Genomic DNA, 17,308 nt, shown 5'->3' on the forward strand with positions numbered 1-17,308 from the left:
TTATTTTTACTTAAAGTACAATAACGTTTACCATTTTAATTTGTTTTAATAGTATATTGACAGTATTGTTTTCTTTCAAAAATCCACTTCATTTTCTTTACCCTATTATTAAAATGGTAATTGACAAAAACAAACTACATTGTCACCAGAAGAGCAATACAAAATGTACAAGTGATATATTAAATTCATCTTTCCAGCTTGAATTTCAATGATGCATTGGGTCAACAATTTTGTGAGAAACATCTTCACCCTTAAATAAAGATTTTCTTAATTCCTTACCTGTGTGCTAATTAGATATCACCTTGTTTTCACATTAAACAGACTTCCACATGAGAAAGCAGCAAGGATGCAGTGGCGTTAATGTTTCCTGGTGTCAACTTGTATTATTTCAGTACACATTGAAATGAGGATGCATCTTGCTGCCTTTCCAATGAAGCAAGTTTAATTTAGTAATAGGTGAAAAACCATCCTTACAAAGGTGTTAATCAGAGACTTGGCTTTGTGGACACTTTTCAGAGAACAAATTTGTTAGCATAAAAATAAAGCCAGAAAATGAAGAGCTGTTTAATCACTCAATTGGATTTTTCTGCCAGCATATTTTTTTTCTCTGCAACCCACTGCTAAATTGTGCTTCCTAGCTGTTTTTTATAAAATCACTGAATCAAATCTAACTCTGATTACATCAGAGAAGGCCAGGTACCCTACACAATAAGAGGGGGTTTGAAATTTTGACTTGTCTACTTAAATATCACCAAAATCTGATCACAAGGTCAATTACGTCCCTGGGTGGGATTGAACCACCAACCTTTTGGTTAATAGCCGAACACACTAACCGATTGCGCCACAGAGACACTTTGCAAACAGTACATACTGACAAAGGCTAATAAGCATACATCTAGAACGTTTCCTAGAAAAACATTAAAAAATCAATAATCTGGAGAGTTTTTGTAAGATGTTTCTTCCATCAACCAATGAATAAACACATTGGTACTTTCCTATGATGAGTGAGTGCTTCAGGATCTCTTGCACTTACATGTGCAGCAGAGTACTGCAATGGAAGCATGCTGGACCCATAACCCAGAGGTAGGCAGATTGAAACTATCCTTTGCTATATGCATTTTTTTTTGTTAATTTAAGTAATCAAAACTGGGATTGATATTTTTGCTCTTTTATTTTTACTTAAAGTACAACAACTTTTACCATTTTAATTTGTTTTAATAGTATATTGACAGTATACTTTTCTTTCAAAAATCCACTTAATTTTCTTTACCCTATTATTAAAATGGTAATTGACAAAAAAAACTACATTGTCACCAGAAGAGCAATACAAAATGTACAAGTGATATATTAAAATCATCTTTCCAGCTTGAATTTCAATGATGCATTGGGGCAACAATTTTGTGAGAAACCTCTTCACCCTTAAATAAAGATTTTCGTAATTTCTTACCTGTGTGCTAATTAGATATCACCTTGTTTTCACATTAAACAGACTTCCACATGAGAAAGCAGCAAGGATGCAGTGGCGTTAATGTTTCCTGGTGTCAACCTGTATTATTTCAGTAGACATTGAAATGAGGATGCATCTTGCTGCCTTTCCAATGAAGCAAGTTTAATTTAGTAATAGGTGAAAAACCATCCCTACAAAGGTGTTAATCAGAGACTTGGCTTTGTGGACACTTTTCAGAGAACAAATTTGTTAGCATAAAAATAAAGCCAGAAAATGAAGAGCTGTTTAATCACGCAATTTGATTTTTTTGCCAGCATATTTCTTTTTCTCTGCAACCCACTGCTAAATTGTGCTTCCTACTTGTTTTTATAAAATCACTGAATCAAATCTAACTCTGATTACATCAGAGAAGGCCAGGTACCCTACACCATAACAGGGGGTATGAAATTTGACTTGTCTACTTAAAGATCACCAAAATCTGATAACAAGGTCAATTAGGTCCCTGGGTGGGATTGAACCACCAACCTTTTGGTTAATAGCCGTACATACTAACTGATTGCGCCACATAGACCCTTTTACTTGCCTTATAGAGCAGCTCTGGAGCTGTTACAGTGCCCGGCTGCTGCAAGAAATCAGCTTGAATGCTTAAGCGGCTGGGGCATAGCCAACATGAGCCCCACACCGAAGGAGGGTGGAGGTGTTTAATGCGAACTAGGGGTCATCCAAGCGCCGCAAAAGGCCGCCATGCCCTGCACGCCCCTTTTCTCTTTTCATATGCAGACGAGGGTTGATGTGATGACATCACCATATGCAAATCCATCTGCTGCAGGCCTTCCCCCAGGAATGCTTGCACTAGTTGTTGCATTTGGTTTGTTGTTTGGGGGTGCTTCAGTATTAGGCAGCCTTCTGCCCTCCCATGTTCATCTGAAAATATGTGTTCTCCCTGCAGTTGTTGTCCCCAGATGAGAGTTCCCTTGTGCTGCCTCAGTTGGATCTCCTTCACTTGACAGGGGGGTACCCGAGCAGCAACCCTCCCCAGCTCTAGCCCAACTCCTACTTACCTGCCAGGTGAGATACTATGATCATGAAGGTGCTTCTCCCAGGGCAAGGCTCACCCATTGCACTCTGGGTGTGCTGCTCCTGCGATTTCCCCAAATGTGGGAAACTTGACTGCATAATTTGTGTTTCCCCTGGTCGGCTCTCGTATAATTCAGATCTCTTTGTCTCAGGTCTCTCTCCAGCCTAGTTTGCTGTCTGTTTCCACTTCTCTTTTCTTGAGCCGCTCCCTTCTATGCCCTTGCGCACTATCCTGACTTCTCCCGTCTGCTTACTTTGTGCTTTCCAATGCACAATGCAAACTACAGGTAGTACTCCAGGGCCCACACCCTTTTACTTGCCTTACAGAGCAGCTCTGGGGCTGTTACAGTGCCCAGCTGCTGCAAGAAATCAGCTTGAATGCTTCAGGGGCTGGGGCATAGCCAACATGAGCCCCACACCGAAGGAGGGTGGAGGTGTTTAATGCGAACTAGGGGTCATCCAAGCGCCGCAAAAGGCCGCCATGCCCTGCACGCCCCTTTTCTCTTTTCATATGCAGACGAGGGTTGAAGCCAACTTTGACCCACTGCTTGGATGGCATTACCATATGCAAATCAATCTGCTGCAGGCCTTCCCCCAGGAATGCTTGTACTAGTTGTTGCATTTGGTTTGTTGTTTGGGGGTGCTTCAGTATTAGGCAGCCTTCTGCCCTCCCATGTTCATCTGAAAATATGTGTTCTCCCTGCAGTTGTTGTCCCCAGATGAGAGTTCCCTTGTGCTGCCTCAGTTGAATCTCCTTTACTTGACAGAGATGTGCCTGAGCAGCGGCCCTCCCCAGCCCTATCTCAAATCATACTTATTTTGCATAGGAGATACTATGGTCATGAAGATTGTTCTCCCAGGGTGAGGTTCATTCATTGCATTCTGGGTATGCTGACCCCTGTGATTTCCCCAAATGTGGGAAACTCGACTGCATTATTTGTGGTAGTGGGGGACTGTGTTTGTGCTTTCCTCTGGTCAGCTCTGGTAAAAGTCAGATTTCTTTGTCTCAGATCTTCCTCTAACCTTGTTCTTCTTTCGAGAGTTCCCTTGTGCTGCCTCAGTTGGATCTCCTTCACTTGACAGGGGGGTGCACGAGCAGCGACCCTCCCCAGCTCTAGCCCAACTCCTATTTACCTGCCAGGTGAGATACTATGATCAGGAAGGTGCTTCTCCCAGGGCAAGGTTCACCCATTGCACTCTGGGTGTGCTGCTCCTGCGATTTCCCCAAATGTGGGACACTTGACTGCATAATTTGTGTTTCCTCTGGTCGTCTCTCATATAATTCAGATCTCTTTGTCTCAGGTCTTTCTCCAGCCTAGTTTGCTGTCTGTTTCCACTTCTCTTTTCTTGAGCCGCTCCCTTCTATGCAGTTGCGCACTATCCTGACCTCTCCCGTCTGCTTACTTTGTGCCTTCCAACGCACAATGCATACTACAGGTAGTGCTGCAGGGCCCACACCCTTTTACATGCTTTACAGAGCAACTCTGGAGCTGTTACAGTTCCCAGCTGCTGCAAGAAATCATCTTGAATGCTTCAGGGGCTGGGGCATAGCCAACATGAGCCCCACACCGAAGGAGGGGTCATCCAAGCGCCACAAAAGGACACCATGCCCTGCACATCCCTTTTTTCTTTTCATATGCAGACGAGGGTTGAAGCCAACTTTGACCCACTGCTTGGATGACATCACCATATACAAATCCATCTGCTGCAGGCCTTCCCCCAGGAATACTTGCACTAGTTGTTGCATTTGGTTTGTTGTTTGGGGGTGCTTCAGTATTAGGCAGCCTTCTGCCCTCCCATGTTCATCTGAAAATATGTGTTCTCCCTGCAGTTGTTGTCCCCAGATGAGAGTTCCCTTGTGCTGCCTCAGTTGACTCTCCTTTACTTGACAGAGATGTGCCTGAGCAGCGGCCCTCCCCAGCCCTATCCCAAATCATACTTATTTTGCATAGGAGATACCATGGTCATGAAGATTGTTCTCCCAGGGTGAGGTTCATTCATTGCATTCTGGGTATGCTGACCCCTGTGATTTCCCCAAATGTGGGAAACTCGACTGCATTATTTGTGGTAGTGGGGGACTGTGTTTGTGCTTTCTTCTGGTCAACTCTGGTAAAAATCAGATTTCTTTGTCTCAGATCTTCCTCTAGCCTTGTTCCTCTTTCGAGAGTTCCCTTGTGCTGCCTCAGTTGGATCTCCTTCACTTGACAGGGGGGTACCCGAGCAGCGACCCTCCCCAGCTCTAGCCCAACTCCTACTTACCTGCCAGGTGAGATACTATGATCATGTAGGTGCTTCTCCCAGGGCAAGGCTCACCCATTGCACTCTGGGTGTGCTGCCCCTGTGATTTCCCCAAATGTGGGAAACTTGACTGCATAATTTGTGTTTCCCCTGGTCGTCTCTCGTATAATTCAGATCTCTTTGTCTCAGGTCTCTCTCCAGCCTAGTTTGCTGTCTGTTTCCACTTCTCTTTTCTTGAGCCGCTCCCTTCTATGCCCTTGCGCACTATCCTGACTTCTCCCGTCTGCTTACTTTGTGCCTTCCAACACACAATGCAAACTACAGGTAGTGCTGCAGGGCCCACACCCTTTTACTTGCCTTACAGAGCAGCTCTGGAGCTGTTACAGTACCCAGCTGCTGCAAGAAATCAGCTTGAATGCTTCAGGGGCTGGGGCATTGCCAACATGAGCCCCACACCGAAGGAGGGTGGGGGTGTTTAATGCGAACTAAGGGTCACCCAAGCGCCGCAAAAGGCCGCCATGCCCTGCACGCCCCTTTTCTCTTTTCATATGCAGACGAGGGTTGAAGCCAACTTTGACCCACTGCTTGGATGGCATTACCATATGCAAATCAATCTGCTGCAGGCCTTCCCCCAGGAATGCTTGCACTAGTTGTTGCATTTGGTTTGTTGTTTGGGGGTGCTTCAGTATTAGGCAGCCTTCTGCCCTCCCATGTTCATCTGAAAATATGTGTTCTCCCTGCAGTTGTTGTCCCCAGATGAGAGTTCCCTTGTGCTGCCTGAGTTGAATCTCCTTTACTTGACAGAGATGTGCCTGAGCAGCGGCCCTCCCCAGCCCTATCCCAAATCATACTTATTTTGCATAGGAGATACCATGGTCATGAAGATTGTTCTCCCAGGGTGAGGTTCATTCATTGCATTCTGGGTATGCTGACCCCTGTGATTTCCCCAAATGTGGGAAACTCGACTGCATTATTTGTGGTAGTGGGGGACTGTGTTTGTGCTTTCCTCTGCTCAGCTCTGGTAAAAGTCAGATTTCTTTGTCTCAGATCTTCCTCTAGCCTTGTTCTTCTTTCGAGAGTTCCCTTGTGCTGCCTCAGTTGGATCTCCTTCACTTGACAGGGGGGTGCCCGAGCAGCGACCCTCCCCAGCTCTAGCCCAACTCCTACTTACCTGCCAGGTGAGATACTATGATCATGTAGGTGCTTCTCCCAGGGCAAGGCTCACCCATTGCACTCTGGGTGTGCTGCTCCTGCGATTTCCCCAAATGTGGGAAACTTGACTGCATAATTTGTGTTTCCTCTGGTCGGCTCTCGTATAATTCAGATCTCTTTGTCTCAGGTCTTTCTCCAGCCTAGTTTGCTGTCTGTTTCCACTTCTCTTTTCTTGAGCCGCTCCCTTCTATGCCCTTGCGCACTATCCTGACCTCTCCCGTCTGCTTACTTTGTGCCTTCCAACGCACAATGCATACTACAGGTAGTGCTGCAGGGCCTACACCCTTTTACATGCTTTACAGAACAGCTCTGGAGCTGTTACAGTGCCCAGCTGCTGCAAGAAATCATCTTGAATGCTTCAGAGGCTGGGGCATAGCCAACATGAGCCCCACACCGATGGAGGGTGGAGATGTTTAATGCGAATTAAGGGTCATCCAAGCGCCACAAAAGGACGCCATGCCCTGCACATCCCTTTTTTCTTTTCATATGCAGACGAGGGTTGAAGCCAACTTTGACCCACTGCTTGGATGACATCACCATATGCAAATCCATCTGCTGCAGGCCTTCCCCCAGGAATGCTTGTACTAGTTGTTGCATTTGGTTTGTTGTTTGGGGGTGCTTCAGTATTAGGCAGCCTTCTGCCCTCCCATGTTCATCTGAAAATATGTGTTCTCCCTGCAGTTGTTGTCCCCAGATGAGAGTTCCCTTGTGCTGCCTCAGTTGAATCGCCTTTACTTGACAGAGATGTGCCTGAGCAGCGGCCCTCCCCAGCCCTATCCCAAATCATACTTATTTTGCATAGGAGATATCATGGTCATGAAGATTGTTCTCCCAGGGTGAGGTTCATTCATTGCATTCTGGGTATGATGACCCCTGTGATTTCCCCAAATGTGGGAAACTCGACTGCATTATTTGTGGTAGAGGGGGACTGTGTTTGTGCTTTCCTCTGGTCAGCTCTGGTAAAAGTCAGATTTCTTTGTCTCAGATCTTCCTCTAGCCTTGTTCTTCTTTCGAGAGTTCCCTTGTGCTGCCTCAGTTGGATCTCCTTCACTTGACAGGGGGGTGCCCGAGCAGCGACCCTCCCCAGCTCTAGCTCAACTCCTACTTACCTGCCAGGTGAGATACTATGATCAGGAAGGTGCTTCTCCCAGGGCAAGGCTCACCCATTGCACTCTGGGTGTGCTGCTCCTGCGATTTCCCCAAATGTGGGACACTTGACTGCATAATTTGTGTTTCCTCTGGTCGGCTCTCGTATAATTCAGATCTCTTTGTCTCAGGTCTCTCTCCAGCCTAGTTTGCTGTCTGTTTCCACTTCTCTTTTCTTGAACCGCTCCCTTCTATGCCCTTGCGCACTATCCTGACTTCTCCCGTCTGCTTACTTTGTGCCTTCCAACGCACAATGCGAACTACAGGTAGTGCTGCAGGGCCCACACCCTTTTAGATGCCTTACAGAGCAGCTCTGGAGCTGTTACAGTGCCCAGCTGCTGCAAGAAATCAGCTTGAATGCTTCAGGTACTGGGGCATAGCCAACATGAGCCCCACACCGAAGGAGGGTGGAGGTGTTTAATGCGAATTAGGGGTCATGCAAGCGCCGCAAAAGGCCGCCATGCCCTGCACATCCCTTTTTTCTTTTCATATGCAGACGAGGGTTGAAGCCAACTTTGACCCACTGCTTGGATGACATCACCATATGCAAATCCATCTGCTGCAGGCCTTCCCCCAGGAATGCTTGTACTAGTTGTTGCATTTGGTTTGTTGTTTGGGGGTGCTTCAGTATTAGGCAGCCTTCTGCCCTCCCATGTTCATCTGAAAATATGTGTTCTCCCTGCAGTTGTTGTCCCCAGATGAGAGTTCCCTTGTGCTGCCTCAGTTGAATCGCCTTTACTTGACAGAGATGTGCCTGAGCAGCGGCCCTCCCCAGCCCTATCCCAAATCATACTTATTTTGCATAGGAGATATCATGGTCATGAAGATTGTTCTCCCAGGGTGAGGTTCATTCATTGCATTCTGGGTATGATGACCCCTGTGATTTCCCCAAATGTGGGAAACTCGACTGCATTATTTGTGGTAGAGGGGGACTGTGTTTGTGCTTTCCTCTGGTCAGCTCTGGCAAAAGTCAGATTTCTTTGTCTCAGATCTTCCTCTAGCCTTGTTCTTCTTTCGAGAGTTCCCTTGTGCTGCCTCAGTTGGATCTCCTTCACTTGACAGGGGGGTGCCCGAGCAGCGACCCTCCCCAGCTCTAGCTCAACTCCTACTTACCTGCCAGGTGAGATACTATGATCATGTAGGTGCTTCTCCCAGGGCAAGGCTCACCTATTGCACTCTGGGTGTGCTGCCCCTTTGATTTCCCCAAATGTGGGAAACTTGACTGCATAATTTGTGTTTCCCTTGGTCGGCTCTCATATAATTCAGATCTCTTTGTCTCAGGTCTCTCTCCAGCCTAGTTTGCTGTCTGTTTCCACTTCTCTTTTCTTGAGCCGCTCCCTTCTATGCCCTTGCGCACTATCCTGACTTCTCCCGTCTGCTTACTTTGTGCCTTCCAACGCACAATGCGAACTACAGGTAGTGCTGCAGGGCCCACACCCTTTTACTTGCCTTACAGAGCAGCTCTGGAGCTGTTACAGTGCCCAGCTGCTGCAAGAAATCAGCTTGAATGCTTCAGGGGCTGGGGCATAGCCAACATGAGCCCCACACCGAATGAGGGTGGAGGTGTTTAATGCGAACTAGGGGTCATCCAAGCGCCGCAAAAGACCGCCATGCCCTGCACGCCCCTTTTCTCTTTTCATATGCAGATGAGGGTTGAAGCCAACTTTGACCCACTGCTTGGATGACATCACCCTATACAAATCCATCTGCTGCAGGCCTTCCCCCAGGAATGCTTGTACTAGTTGTTGCATTTGGTTTGTTGTTTGGGGGTGCTTCAGTATTAGGCAGCCTTCTGCCCTCCCATGTTCATCTGAAAATATGTGTTCTCCCTGCAGTTGTTGTCCCCAGATGAGAGTTCCCTTGTGCTGCCTCAGTTGAATCTCCTTTACTTGACAGAGATGTGCCTGAGCAGCGGCCCTCCCCAGCCCTATCCCAAATCATACTTATTTTGCATAGGAGATACCATGGTCATGAAGATTGTTCTCCCAGGGTGAGGTTCATTCATTGCATTCTGGGTATGCTGACCCCTGTGATTTCCCCAAATGTGGGAAACTCGACTGCATTATTTGTGGTAGAGGGGGACTGTGTTTGTGCTTTCCTCTGGTCAGCTCTGATAAAAGTCAGATTTCTTTGTCTCAGATCTTCCTCTAGCCTTGTTCCTCTTTCAAGAGTTCCCTTGTGCTGCCTCAGTTGGATCTCCTTCACTTGACAGGGGGGTGCCCGAGCAGCGACCCTCCCCAGCTCTAGCCCAACTCCTACTTACCTGCCAGGTGAGATACTATGATCATGAAGGTGCTACTCCCAGGGCAAGGCTCACCCATTGCACTCTGGGTGTGCTGCTCCTGCAATTTCCCCAAATGTGGGACACTTGACTGCATAATTTGTGTTTCCCCTGGTCGGCTCTCGTATAATTCAGATCTCTTTGTCTCAGGTCTCTCTCCAGCCTAGTTTGCTGTCTGTTTCCACTTCTCTTTTCTTGAGCCGCTCCCTTCTATGCCCTTGCGCACTATCCTGACTTCTCCCGTCTGCTTACTTTGTGCCTTCCAATGCACAATGCAAACTACAGGTAGTGCTGCAGGGCCCACACCCTTTTACTTGCCTTACAGAGCAGCTCTTGAGCTGTTACAGTGCCCAGCTGCTGCAAGAAATCAGCTTGAATGCTTCAGGGGCTGGGGCATAGCCAACATGAGCCCCACACCGAAGGAGGGTGGAGGTGTTTAATGCAAACTAGGGGTCATCCAAGCGCCGCAAAAGGCCGCCATGCCCTGCACGCCCCTTTTCTCTTTTTTGATATGCAGACGAGGGTTGAAGCCAACTTTGACCCACTGCTTGGATGGCATTACCATATGCAAATCAATCTGCTGCAGGCCTTCCCCCAGGATTGCTTGCACTAGTTGTTGCATTTGGTTTGTTGTTTGGGGGTGCTTCAGTATTAGGCAGCCTTCTGCCCTCCCATGCTCATCTGAAAATATGTGTTCTCCCTGCAGTTGTTGTCCCCAGATGAGAGTTCCCTTGTGCTGCCTCAGTTGAATCTCCTTTACTTGACAGAGATGTGCCTGAGCAGCGGCCCTCCCCAGCCCTATCCCACATCATACTTATTTTGCATAGGAGATACCATGGTCATGAAGATTGTTCTCCCAGGGTGAGGTTCATTCATTGCATTCTGGGTATGCTGACCCCTGTGATTTCCCCAAATGTGGGAAACTCAACTGCATTATTTGTGGTAGTGGGGGACTGTGTTTGTGCTTTCCTCTGGTCAGCTCTGGTAAAAGTCAGATTTCTTTGTCTCAGATCTTCCTCTAGCCTTGTTCTTCTTTCGAGAGTTCCCTTGTGCTGCCTCAGTTGGATCTCCTTCACTTGACAGTGGGGTGCACGAGCAGCGACCCTCCCCAGCTCTAGCCCAACTCCTATTTACCTGCCAGGTGAGATACTATGATCAGGAAGGTGCTTCTCCCAGGGCAAGGCTCACCCATTGCACTCTGGGTGTGCTGCTCCTGCGATTTCCCCAAATGTGGGACACTTGACTGCATAATTTGTGTTTCCTCTGGTCGGCTCTCATATAATTCAGATCTCTTTGTCTCAGGTCTTTCTCCAGCCTAGTTTGCTGTCTGTTTCCACTTCTCTTTTCTTGAGCCGCTCCCTTCTATGCCCTTGCGCACTATCCTGACCTCTCCCGTCTGCTTACTTTGTGCCTTCCAACGCACAATGCATACTACAGGTAGTGCTGCAGGGCCCACACCCTTTTACATGCTTTACAGAGAAGCTCTGGAGCTGCTACAGTGCCCAGCTGCTGCAAGAAATCATCTTGAATGCTTCAGGGGCTGGGGCATAGCCAACATGAGCCCCACACCGAAGGAGGGTGGAGATGTTTAATGCGAATTAGGGGTCATCCAAGCGCCACAAAAGGACGCCATGCCCTGCACATCCCTTTTTTCTTTTCATATGCAGACGAGGGTTGAAGCCAACTTTGACCCACTGCTTGGATGACATCACCATATGCAAATCCATCTGCTGCAGGCCTTCCCCCAGGAATGCTTGCACTAGTTGTTGCATTTGGTTTGTTGTTTGGGGGTGCTTCAGTATTAGGCAGCCTTCTGCCCTCCCATGTTCATCTGAAAATATGTGTTCTCCCTGCAGTTGTTGTCCCCAGATGAGAGTTCCCTTGTGCTGCCTCAGTTGAATCTCCTTTACTTGACAGAGATGTGCCTGAGCAGCGGCCCTCCCCAGCCCTATCCCAAATCATACTTATTTTGCATAGGAGATACCATGGTCATGAAGATTGTTCTCCCAGGGTGAGGTTCATTCATTGCATTCTGGGTATGCTGACCCCTGTGATTTCCCCAAATGTGGGAAACTCAACTGCATTATTTGTGGTAGTGGGGGACTGTGTTTGTGCTTTCTTCTGGTCAACTCTGGTAAAAATCAGATTTCTTTGTCTCAGATCTTCCTCTAGCCTTGTTCCTCTTTCGAGAGTTCCCTTGTGCTGCCTCAGTTGGATCTCCTTCACTTGACAGGGGGGTACCCGAGCAGCGACCCTTCGCAGCTCTAGCCCAACTCCTACTTACCTGCCAGGTGAGATACTATGATCATGTAGGTGCTTCTCCCAGGGCAAGGCTCACCCATTGCACTCTGGGTGTGCTGCCCCTGTGATTTCCCCAAATGTGGGAAACTTGACTGCATAATTTGTGTTTCCTCTGGTCGGCTCTCGTATAATTCAGATCTCTTTGTCTCAGGTCTCTCTCCAGCCTAGTTTGCTGTCTGTTTCCACTTCTCTTTTCTTGAGCCGCTCCCTTCTATGCCCTTGCGCACTATCCTGACTTCTCCCGTCTGCTTACTTTGTGCCTTCCAACACACAATGCAAACTACAGGTAGTGCTGCAGGGCCCACACCCTTTTACTTGCCTCACAGAGCAGCTCTGGAGCTGTTACAGTGCCCAGCTGCTGCAAGAAATCAGCTTGAATGCTTCAGGGGCTGGGGCATTGCCAACATGAGCCCCACACCGAAGGAGGGTGGGGGTGTTTAATGCGAACTAAGGGTCACCCAAGCGCCGCAAAAGGCCGCCATGCCCTGCACGCCCCTTTTCTCTTTTCATATGCAGACGAGGGTTGAAGCCAACTTTGACCCACTGCTTGGATGGCATTACCATATGCAAATCAATCTGCTGCAGGCCTTCCCCCAGGAATGCTTGCACTAGTTGTTGCATTTGGTTTGTTGTTTGGGGGTGCTTCAGTATTAGGCAGCCTTCTGCCCTCCCATGTTCATCTGAAAATATGTGTTCTCCCTGCAGTTGTTGTCCCCAGATGAGAGTTCCCTTGTGCTGCCTCAGTTGAATCTCCTTTACTTGACAGAGATGTGCCTGAGCAGCGGCCCTCCCCAGCCCTATCCCAAATCATACTTATTTTGCATAGGAGATACCATGGTCATGAAGATTGTTCTCCCAGGGTGAGGTTCATTCATTGCATTCTGGGTATGCTGACCCCTGTGATTTCCCCAAATGTGGGAAACTCGACTGCATTATTTGTGGTAGTGGGGGACTGTGTTTGTGCTTTCCTCTGCTCAGCTCTGGTAAAAGTCAGATTTCTTTGTCTCAGATCTTCCTCTAGCCTTGTTCTTCTTTCGAGAGTTCCCTTGAGCTGCCTCAGTTGGATCTCCTTCACTTGACAGGGGGGTGCCCGAGCAGCGACCCTCCCTAGCTCTAGCCCAACTCCTACTTACCTGCCAGGTGAGATACTATGATCAGGAAGGTGCTTCTCCCAGGGAAAGGCTCACCCATTGCACTCTGGGTGTGCTGCTCCTGCGATTTCCCCAAATGTGGGAAACTTGACTGCATAATTTGTGTTTCCTCTGGTCGGCTCTCGTATAATTCAGATCTCTTTGTCTCAGGTCTTTCTCCAGCCTAGTTTGCTGTCTGTTTCCACTTCTCTTTTCTTGAGCCGCTCCCTTCTATGCCCTTGCGCACTATCCTGACCTCTCCCGTCTGCTTACTTTGTGCCTTCCAACGCACAATGCATACTACAGGTAGTGCTGCAGGGCCCACACCCTTTTACATGCTTTACAGAACAGCTCTGGAGCTGTTACAGTGCCCAGCTGCTGCAAGAAATCATCTTGAATGCTTCAGGGGCTGGGGCATAGCCAACATGAGCCCCACACCGAAGGAGGGTGGAGATGTTTAATGCGAATTAAGGGTCATCCAAGCGCCACAAAAGGATGCCATGCCCTGCACATCCCTTTTTTCTTTTCATATGCAGATGAGGGTTGAAGCCAACTTTGACCCACTGCTTGGATGACATCACCATATGCAAATCCATCTGCTGCAGGCCTTCCCCCAGGAATGCTTGTACTAGTTGTTGCATTTGGTTTGTTGTTTGGGGGTGCTTCAGTATTAGGCAGCCTTCTGCCCTCCCATGTTCATCTGAAAATATGTGTTCTACCTGCAGTTGTTGTCCCCAGATGAGAGTTCCCTTGTGCTGCCTCAGTTGAATCTCCTTTACTTGACAGAGATGTGCCTGAGCAGCGGCCCTCCCCAGCCCTATCCCAAATCATACTTATTTTGCATAGGAGATACCATGGTCATGAAGATTGTTCTCCCAGGGTGAGGTTCATTCATTGCATTCTGGGTATGCTGACCCCTGTGATTTCCCCAAATGTGGGAAACTCGACTGCATTATTTGTGGTAGTGGGGGACTGTGTTTGTGCTTTCCTCTGGTCAGCTCTGGCAAAAGCCAGATTTCTGTGTCTCAGATCTTCCTCTAGCCTTGTTCTTCTTTCGAGAGTTCTCTTGTGCTGCCTCAGTTGGATCTCCTTCACTTGACAGGGGTTTGCCCGAGCAGCGACCCTCCTCAGCTCTTGCCCAACTCCTACTTACCTGCCAGGTGAGATACTATGATCATGAAGGTGCTTCTCCCAGGGCAAGGCTCACCCATTGCACTCTGTGTGTGCTGCTCCAGCGATTTCCCCAAATGTGGGAAACTCGACTGCATAATTTGTGTTTCCCCTGGTCGGCTCTCGTATAATTCAGATCTCTTTGTCTCAGGTCTTTCTCCAGCCTAGTTTGCTGTCTGTTTCCACTTCTCTTTTCTTGAGCCGCTCCCTTCTATGCCCTTGCGCACTATCCTGACTTCTCCCGTCTGCTTACTTTGTGCCTTCCAACGCACAATGCGAACTACAGGTAGTGCTGCAGGGCCCACACCCTTTTAGTTGCCTTACAGAGCAGCTCTGGAGCTGTTACAGTGCCCAGCTGCTGCAAGAAATCAGCTTGAATGTTCTTCGTTGATTGATGGAAGAAACATCTTACAAAAACTCTCCAGATTATTGACTTTTTAAAGTTTTTCTAGGAAACGTTCTAGATGAATGCTTATTAGCGTTTGTCAGAATGTACGTTTGCAAAGTGTCACTGTGGCGCAATCAGTTAGTGTGTTCGGTTATTATCCAAAAGATTGGTGGTTCAATCCCACCCAGGGACGTAATTTACCTTGTTATCAGATTTTGGTGATCTTTAAGTAGACAAGTCAAAATTTCAAACCCCCTCTTGTGGTGTAGGGTACCTGGCCTTCTCTGATGTAATCAGAGTTAGATTTGATTAAGTGATTTTATAAAAAAAACAGCTAGGAAGCACAATTTAGCAGTGGGTTGCAGAGAAAAAGAAATATGCTGGCAAAAAAATCCAATTGAGTGATTAAACAGCTCTTCATTTTCTGGCTTTATTTTTATGCTAACAAATTTGTTCTCTGAAAAGTGTCCACAAAGCCAAGTATCTGATTAACACCTTTGTAGGGATGGTTTTTCACCTATTACTAAATTAAACTTGCTTCATTGGAAAGGCAGCAAGATGCATCGTCATTTCAATATCTACTGAAATAATACAGGTTGACACCAGGAAACATTAACGCCACTGCATCCTTGCTGCTTTCTCATGTGGAAGTCTGTTTAATGTGAAAACAAGGTGATATCTAATTAGCACACAGGTAAGGAATTAAGAAAATCATTATTTAAGGGTGAAGATGTTTCTCACAAAATCGTTGCCCCAATGCATCATTGAAATTCAAGCTGGAAAGATGATTTTAATATATCACTTGTACATTTTGTATTGCTCTTCTGGTGACAATGTAGTTTGTTTTTGTCAATTACCATTTTAATAATAGGGTAAAGAAAATTAAGTGGATTTTTGAAAGAAAACAATACTGTCAATATACTATTAAACAAATTAAAATGGTAAAAGTTATTGTACTTTAAGTAAAAATAAAAGAGCTAAAATATCAATCCCAATTTTGGATTACTTTAATTAAAAAAAAATGCATATAGCAGAGGATAGTTTCAATCTGCCTACCTCTGGGTTATCGGCCCAGCATGCTTCCATTGCAGTACTCTGCTGCACATGTAAGTGCAAGAGATCCTGAAGCACTCACTCATCATGGGAAAGTACCAATGTGTTTCTTCGTTGGTTGATGGAAGAAACATCTTACAAAAACTCTCCAGATTATTGACTTTTTAAAGTTTTTCTAGGAAACGTTCTAGATGAATGCTTATTAGCCTTTGTCAGTATGAACTTTTTGCAAAGTGTCTCTGTGGCGCAATCGGTTAGTGTGTTCGGCTATTAACCAAAAGGTAGGTGGTTCAATCCCACCCAGGGATGTAATTGACCTTGTGATCAGATTTTGGTGATATTTAAGTAGACAAGTCAAAATTTCAAACCCCCTGTTATGGTGTGGGTACCTGGCCTTCTCTGATGTAATCAGAGTTAGATTTGATTCAGTGATTTTATAAAAATAGATAGGAAGCACAATTTAGCAGTGGGTTGCAGAGAAAAAGAAATATGCTGGCAAAAAAATCCAATTGAGTGATTAAACAGCTCTTCATTTTCTGGCTTTATTTTTATGCTAACAAATTTGTTCTCTGAAAAGTGTCCACAAAGCCAAGTCTCTGTTTAACACCTTTGTAGGGATGGTTTTTCACCTATTACTAAATTAAACTTGCTTCATTGGAAAGGCAGCAAGATGCATCGTCATTTCAATATCTACTGAAATAATACAGGTTGACACCAGGAAACATTAACGCCACTGCATCCTTGCTGCTTTCTCATGTGGAAGTCTGTTTAATGTGAAAACAAGGTGATATCTAATTAGCACACAGGTAAGGAATTAAGAAAATCATTATTTAAGGGTGAAGATGTTTCTCACAAAATCGTTGCCCCAATGCATCATTGAAATTCAAGCTGGAAAGATGATTTTAATATATCACTTGTACATTTTGTATTGCTCTTCTGGTGACAATGTAGTTTGTTTTTGTCAATTACCATTTTAATAATAGGGTAAAGAAAATTAAGTGGATTTTTGAAAGAAAACAATACTGTCAATATACTATTAAACAAATTAAAATGGTAAAAGTTATTGTACTTTAAGTAAAAATAAAAGAGCTAAAATATCAATCCCAATTTTGGATTACTTTAATTAAAAAAAAATGCATATAGCAGAGGATAGTTTCAATCTGCCTACCTCTGGGTTATCGGCCCAGCATGCTTCCATTGCAGTACTCTGCTGCACATGTAAGTGCAAGAGATCCTGAAGCACTCACTCATCATGGGAAAGTACCAATGTGTTTCTTCGTTGGTTGATGGAAGAAACATCTTACAAAAACTCTCCAGATTATTGACTTTTTAAAGTTTTTCTAGGAAACGTTCTAGATGAATGCTTATTAGCCTTTGTCAGTATGAACTTTTTGCAAAGTGTCTCTGTGGCGCAATCGGTTAGTGTGTTCGGCTATTAACCAAAAGGTAGGTGGTTCAATCCCACCCAGGGATGTAATTGACCTTGTGATCAGATTTTGGTGATATTTAAGTAGACAAGTCAAAATTTCAAACCCCCTGTTATGGTGTGGGTACCTGGCCTTCTCTGATGTAATCAGAGTTAGATTTGATTCAGTGATTTTATAAAAACAGATAGGAAGCACAATTTAGCAGTGGGTTGCAGAGAAAAAGAAATATGCTGGCAAAAAAATCCAATTGAGTGATTAAACAGCTCTTCATTTCTGGCTTTATTTTTATGCTAACAAATTTGTTCTCTGAAAAGTGTCCACAAAGCCAAGTCTCTGTTTAACACCTTTGTAGGGATGGTTTTTCACATATTACTAAATTAAACTTGCTTCATTGGAAAGGCAGCAAGATGCATCCTCATTTCAATGTCTACTGAAATA

General features: G+C 45.9%; 20 non-coding genes and 1 pseudogene across 20 annotated transcripts; all 21 read left to right on the forward strand.

The window, feature by feature from the left end:
- The first annotated feature begins 2,500 nt into the window (after nucleotides 1-2,500).
- LOC135031958 (U1 spliceosomal RNA) lies at nucleotides 2,501-2,663 on the forward strand. The gene has a single exon (XR_010227538.1). It is a non-coding gene; the product is annotated as a U1 spliceosomal RNA (small nuclear RNA).
- A 671-nt stretch (nucleotides 2,664-3,334) lies between these two features.
- LOC135031948 (U1 spliceosomal RNA) lies at nucleotides 3,335-3,498 on the forward strand. Its single transcript, XR_010227528.1, has one exon. It is a non-coding gene; the product is annotated as a U1 spliceosomal RNA (small nuclear RNA).
- A 152-nt stretch (nucleotides 3,499-3,650) lies between these two features.
- Nucleotides 3,651-3,813, forward strand: LOC135031966 (U1 spliceosomal RNA). The gene has a single exon (XR_010227546.1). It is a non-coding gene; the product is annotated as a U1 spliceosomal RNA (small nuclear RNA).
- Nucleotides 3,814-4,459: 646 nt separating this feature from the next.
- LOC135031954 (U1 spliceosomal RNA) lies at nucleotides 4,460-4,623 on the forward strand. Its single transcript, XR_010227534.1, has one exon. It is a non-coding gene; the product is annotated as a U1 spliceosomal RNA (small nuclear RNA).
- A 152-nt stretch (nucleotides 4,624-4,775) lies between these two features.
- Nucleotides 4,776-4,938, forward strand: LOC135031965 (U1 spliceosomal RNA). The gene has a single exon (XR_010227545.1). It is a non-coding gene; the product is annotated as a U1 spliceosomal RNA (small nuclear RNA).
- A 671-nt stretch (nucleotides 4,939-5,609) lies between these two features.
- LOC135031949 (U1 spliceosomal RNA) lies at nucleotides 5,610-5,773 on the forward strand. Its single transcript, XR_010227529.1, has one exon. It is a non-coding gene; the product is annotated as a U1 spliceosomal RNA (small nuclear RNA).
- A 152-nt stretch (nucleotides 5,774-5,925) lies between these two features.
- Nucleotides 5,926-6,088, forward strand: LOC135031960 (U1 spliceosomal RNA). Its single transcript, XR_010227540.1, has one exon. It is a non-coding gene; the product is annotated as a U1 spliceosomal RNA (small nuclear RNA).
- Nucleotides 6,089-6,759: 671 nt separating this feature from the next.
- Nucleotides 6,760-6,923, forward strand: LOC135031955 (U1 spliceosomal RNA). The gene has a single exon (XR_010227535.1). It is a non-coding gene; the product is annotated as a U1 spliceosomal RNA (small nuclear RNA).
- A 152-nt stretch (nucleotides 6,924-7,075) lies between these two features.
- On the forward strand, nucleotides 7,076-7,238 carry LOC135031959 (U1 spliceosomal RNA). Its single transcript, XR_010227539.1, has one exon. It is a non-coding gene; the product is annotated as a U1 spliceosomal RNA (small nuclear RNA).
- A 671-nt stretch (nucleotides 7,239-7,909) lies between these two features.
- LOC135031956 (U1 spliceosomal RNA) lies at nucleotides 7,910-8,073 on the forward strand. Its single transcript, XR_010227536.1, has one exon. It is a non-coding gene; the product is annotated as a U1 spliceosomal RNA (small nuclear RNA).
- Nucleotides 8,074-8,225: 152 nt separating this feature from the next.
- LOC135031967 (U1 spliceosomal RNA) lies at nucleotides 8,226-8,361 on the forward strand (annotated as a pseudogene).
- Nucleotides 8,362-9,059: 698 nt separating this feature from the next.
- Nucleotides 9,060-9,223, forward strand: LOC135031952 (U1 spliceosomal RNA). Its single transcript, XR_010227532.1, has one exon. It is a non-coding gene; the product is annotated as a U1 spliceosomal RNA (small nuclear RNA).
- A 152-nt stretch (nucleotides 9,224-9,375) lies between these two features.
- Nucleotides 9,376-9,538, forward strand: LOC135031962 (U1 spliceosomal RNA). The gene has a single exon (XR_010227542.1). It is a non-coding gene; the product is annotated as a U1 spliceosomal RNA (small nuclear RNA).
- Nucleotides 9,539-10,211: 673 nt separating this feature from the next.
- Nucleotides 10,212-10,375, forward strand: LOC135031947 (U1 spliceosomal RNA). Its single transcript, XR_010227527.1, has one exon. It is a non-coding gene; the product is annotated as a U1 spliceosomal RNA (small nuclear RNA).
- A 152-nt stretch (nucleotides 10,376-10,527) lies between these two features.
- Nucleotides 10,528-10,690, forward strand: LOC135031964 (U1 spliceosomal RNA). The gene has a single exon (XR_010227544.1). It is a non-coding gene; the product is annotated as a U1 spliceosomal RNA (small nuclear RNA).
- A 671-nt stretch (nucleotides 10,691-11,361) lies between these two features.
- Nucleotides 11,362-11,525, forward strand: LOC135031953 (U1 spliceosomal RNA). The gene has a single exon (XR_010227533.1). It is a non-coding gene; the product is annotated as a U1 spliceosomal RNA (small nuclear RNA).
- Nucleotides 11,526-11,677: 152 nt separating this feature from the next.
- LOC135031961 (U1 spliceosomal RNA) lies at nucleotides 11,678-11,840 on the forward strand. Its single transcript, XR_010227541.1, has one exon. It is a non-coding gene; the product is annotated as a U1 spliceosomal RNA (small nuclear RNA).
- Nucleotides 11,841-12,511: 671 nt separating this feature from the next.
- On the forward strand, nucleotides 12,512-12,675 carry LOC135031950 (U1 spliceosomal RNA). Its single transcript, XR_010227530.1, has one exon. It is a non-coding gene; the product is annotated as a U1 spliceosomal RNA (small nuclear RNA).
- Nucleotides 12,676-12,827: 152 nt separating this feature from the next.
- On the forward strand, nucleotides 12,828-12,990 carry LOC135031957 (U1 spliceosomal RNA). Its single transcript, XR_010227537.1, has one exon. It is a non-coding gene; the product is annotated as a U1 spliceosomal RNA (small nuclear RNA).
- Nucleotides 12,991-13,661: 671 nt separating this feature from the next.
- On the forward strand, nucleotides 13,662-13,825 carry LOC135031951 (U1 spliceosomal RNA). The gene has a single exon (XR_010227531.1). It is a non-coding gene; the product is annotated as a U1 spliceosomal RNA (small nuclear RNA).
- Nucleotides 13,826-13,977: 152 nt separating this feature from the next.
- LOC135031963 (U1 spliceosomal RNA) lies at nucleotides 13,978-14,140 on the forward strand. The gene has a single exon (XR_010227543.1). It is a non-coding gene; the product is annotated as a U1 spliceosomal RNA (small nuclear RNA).
- Nucleotides 14,141-17,308: the final 3,168 nt, after the last annotated feature.

The sequence above is a fragment of the Pseudophryne corroboree genome, unplaced genomic scaffold, assembly GCF_028390025.1.
Source record: "Pseudophryne corroboree isolate aPseCor3 unplaced genomic scaffold, aPseCor3.hap2 scaffold_537, whole genome shotgun sequence".
Lineage (NCBI taxonomy): Eukaryota > Metazoa > Chordata > Amphibia > Anura > Myobatrachidae > Pseudophryne > Pseudophryne corroboree.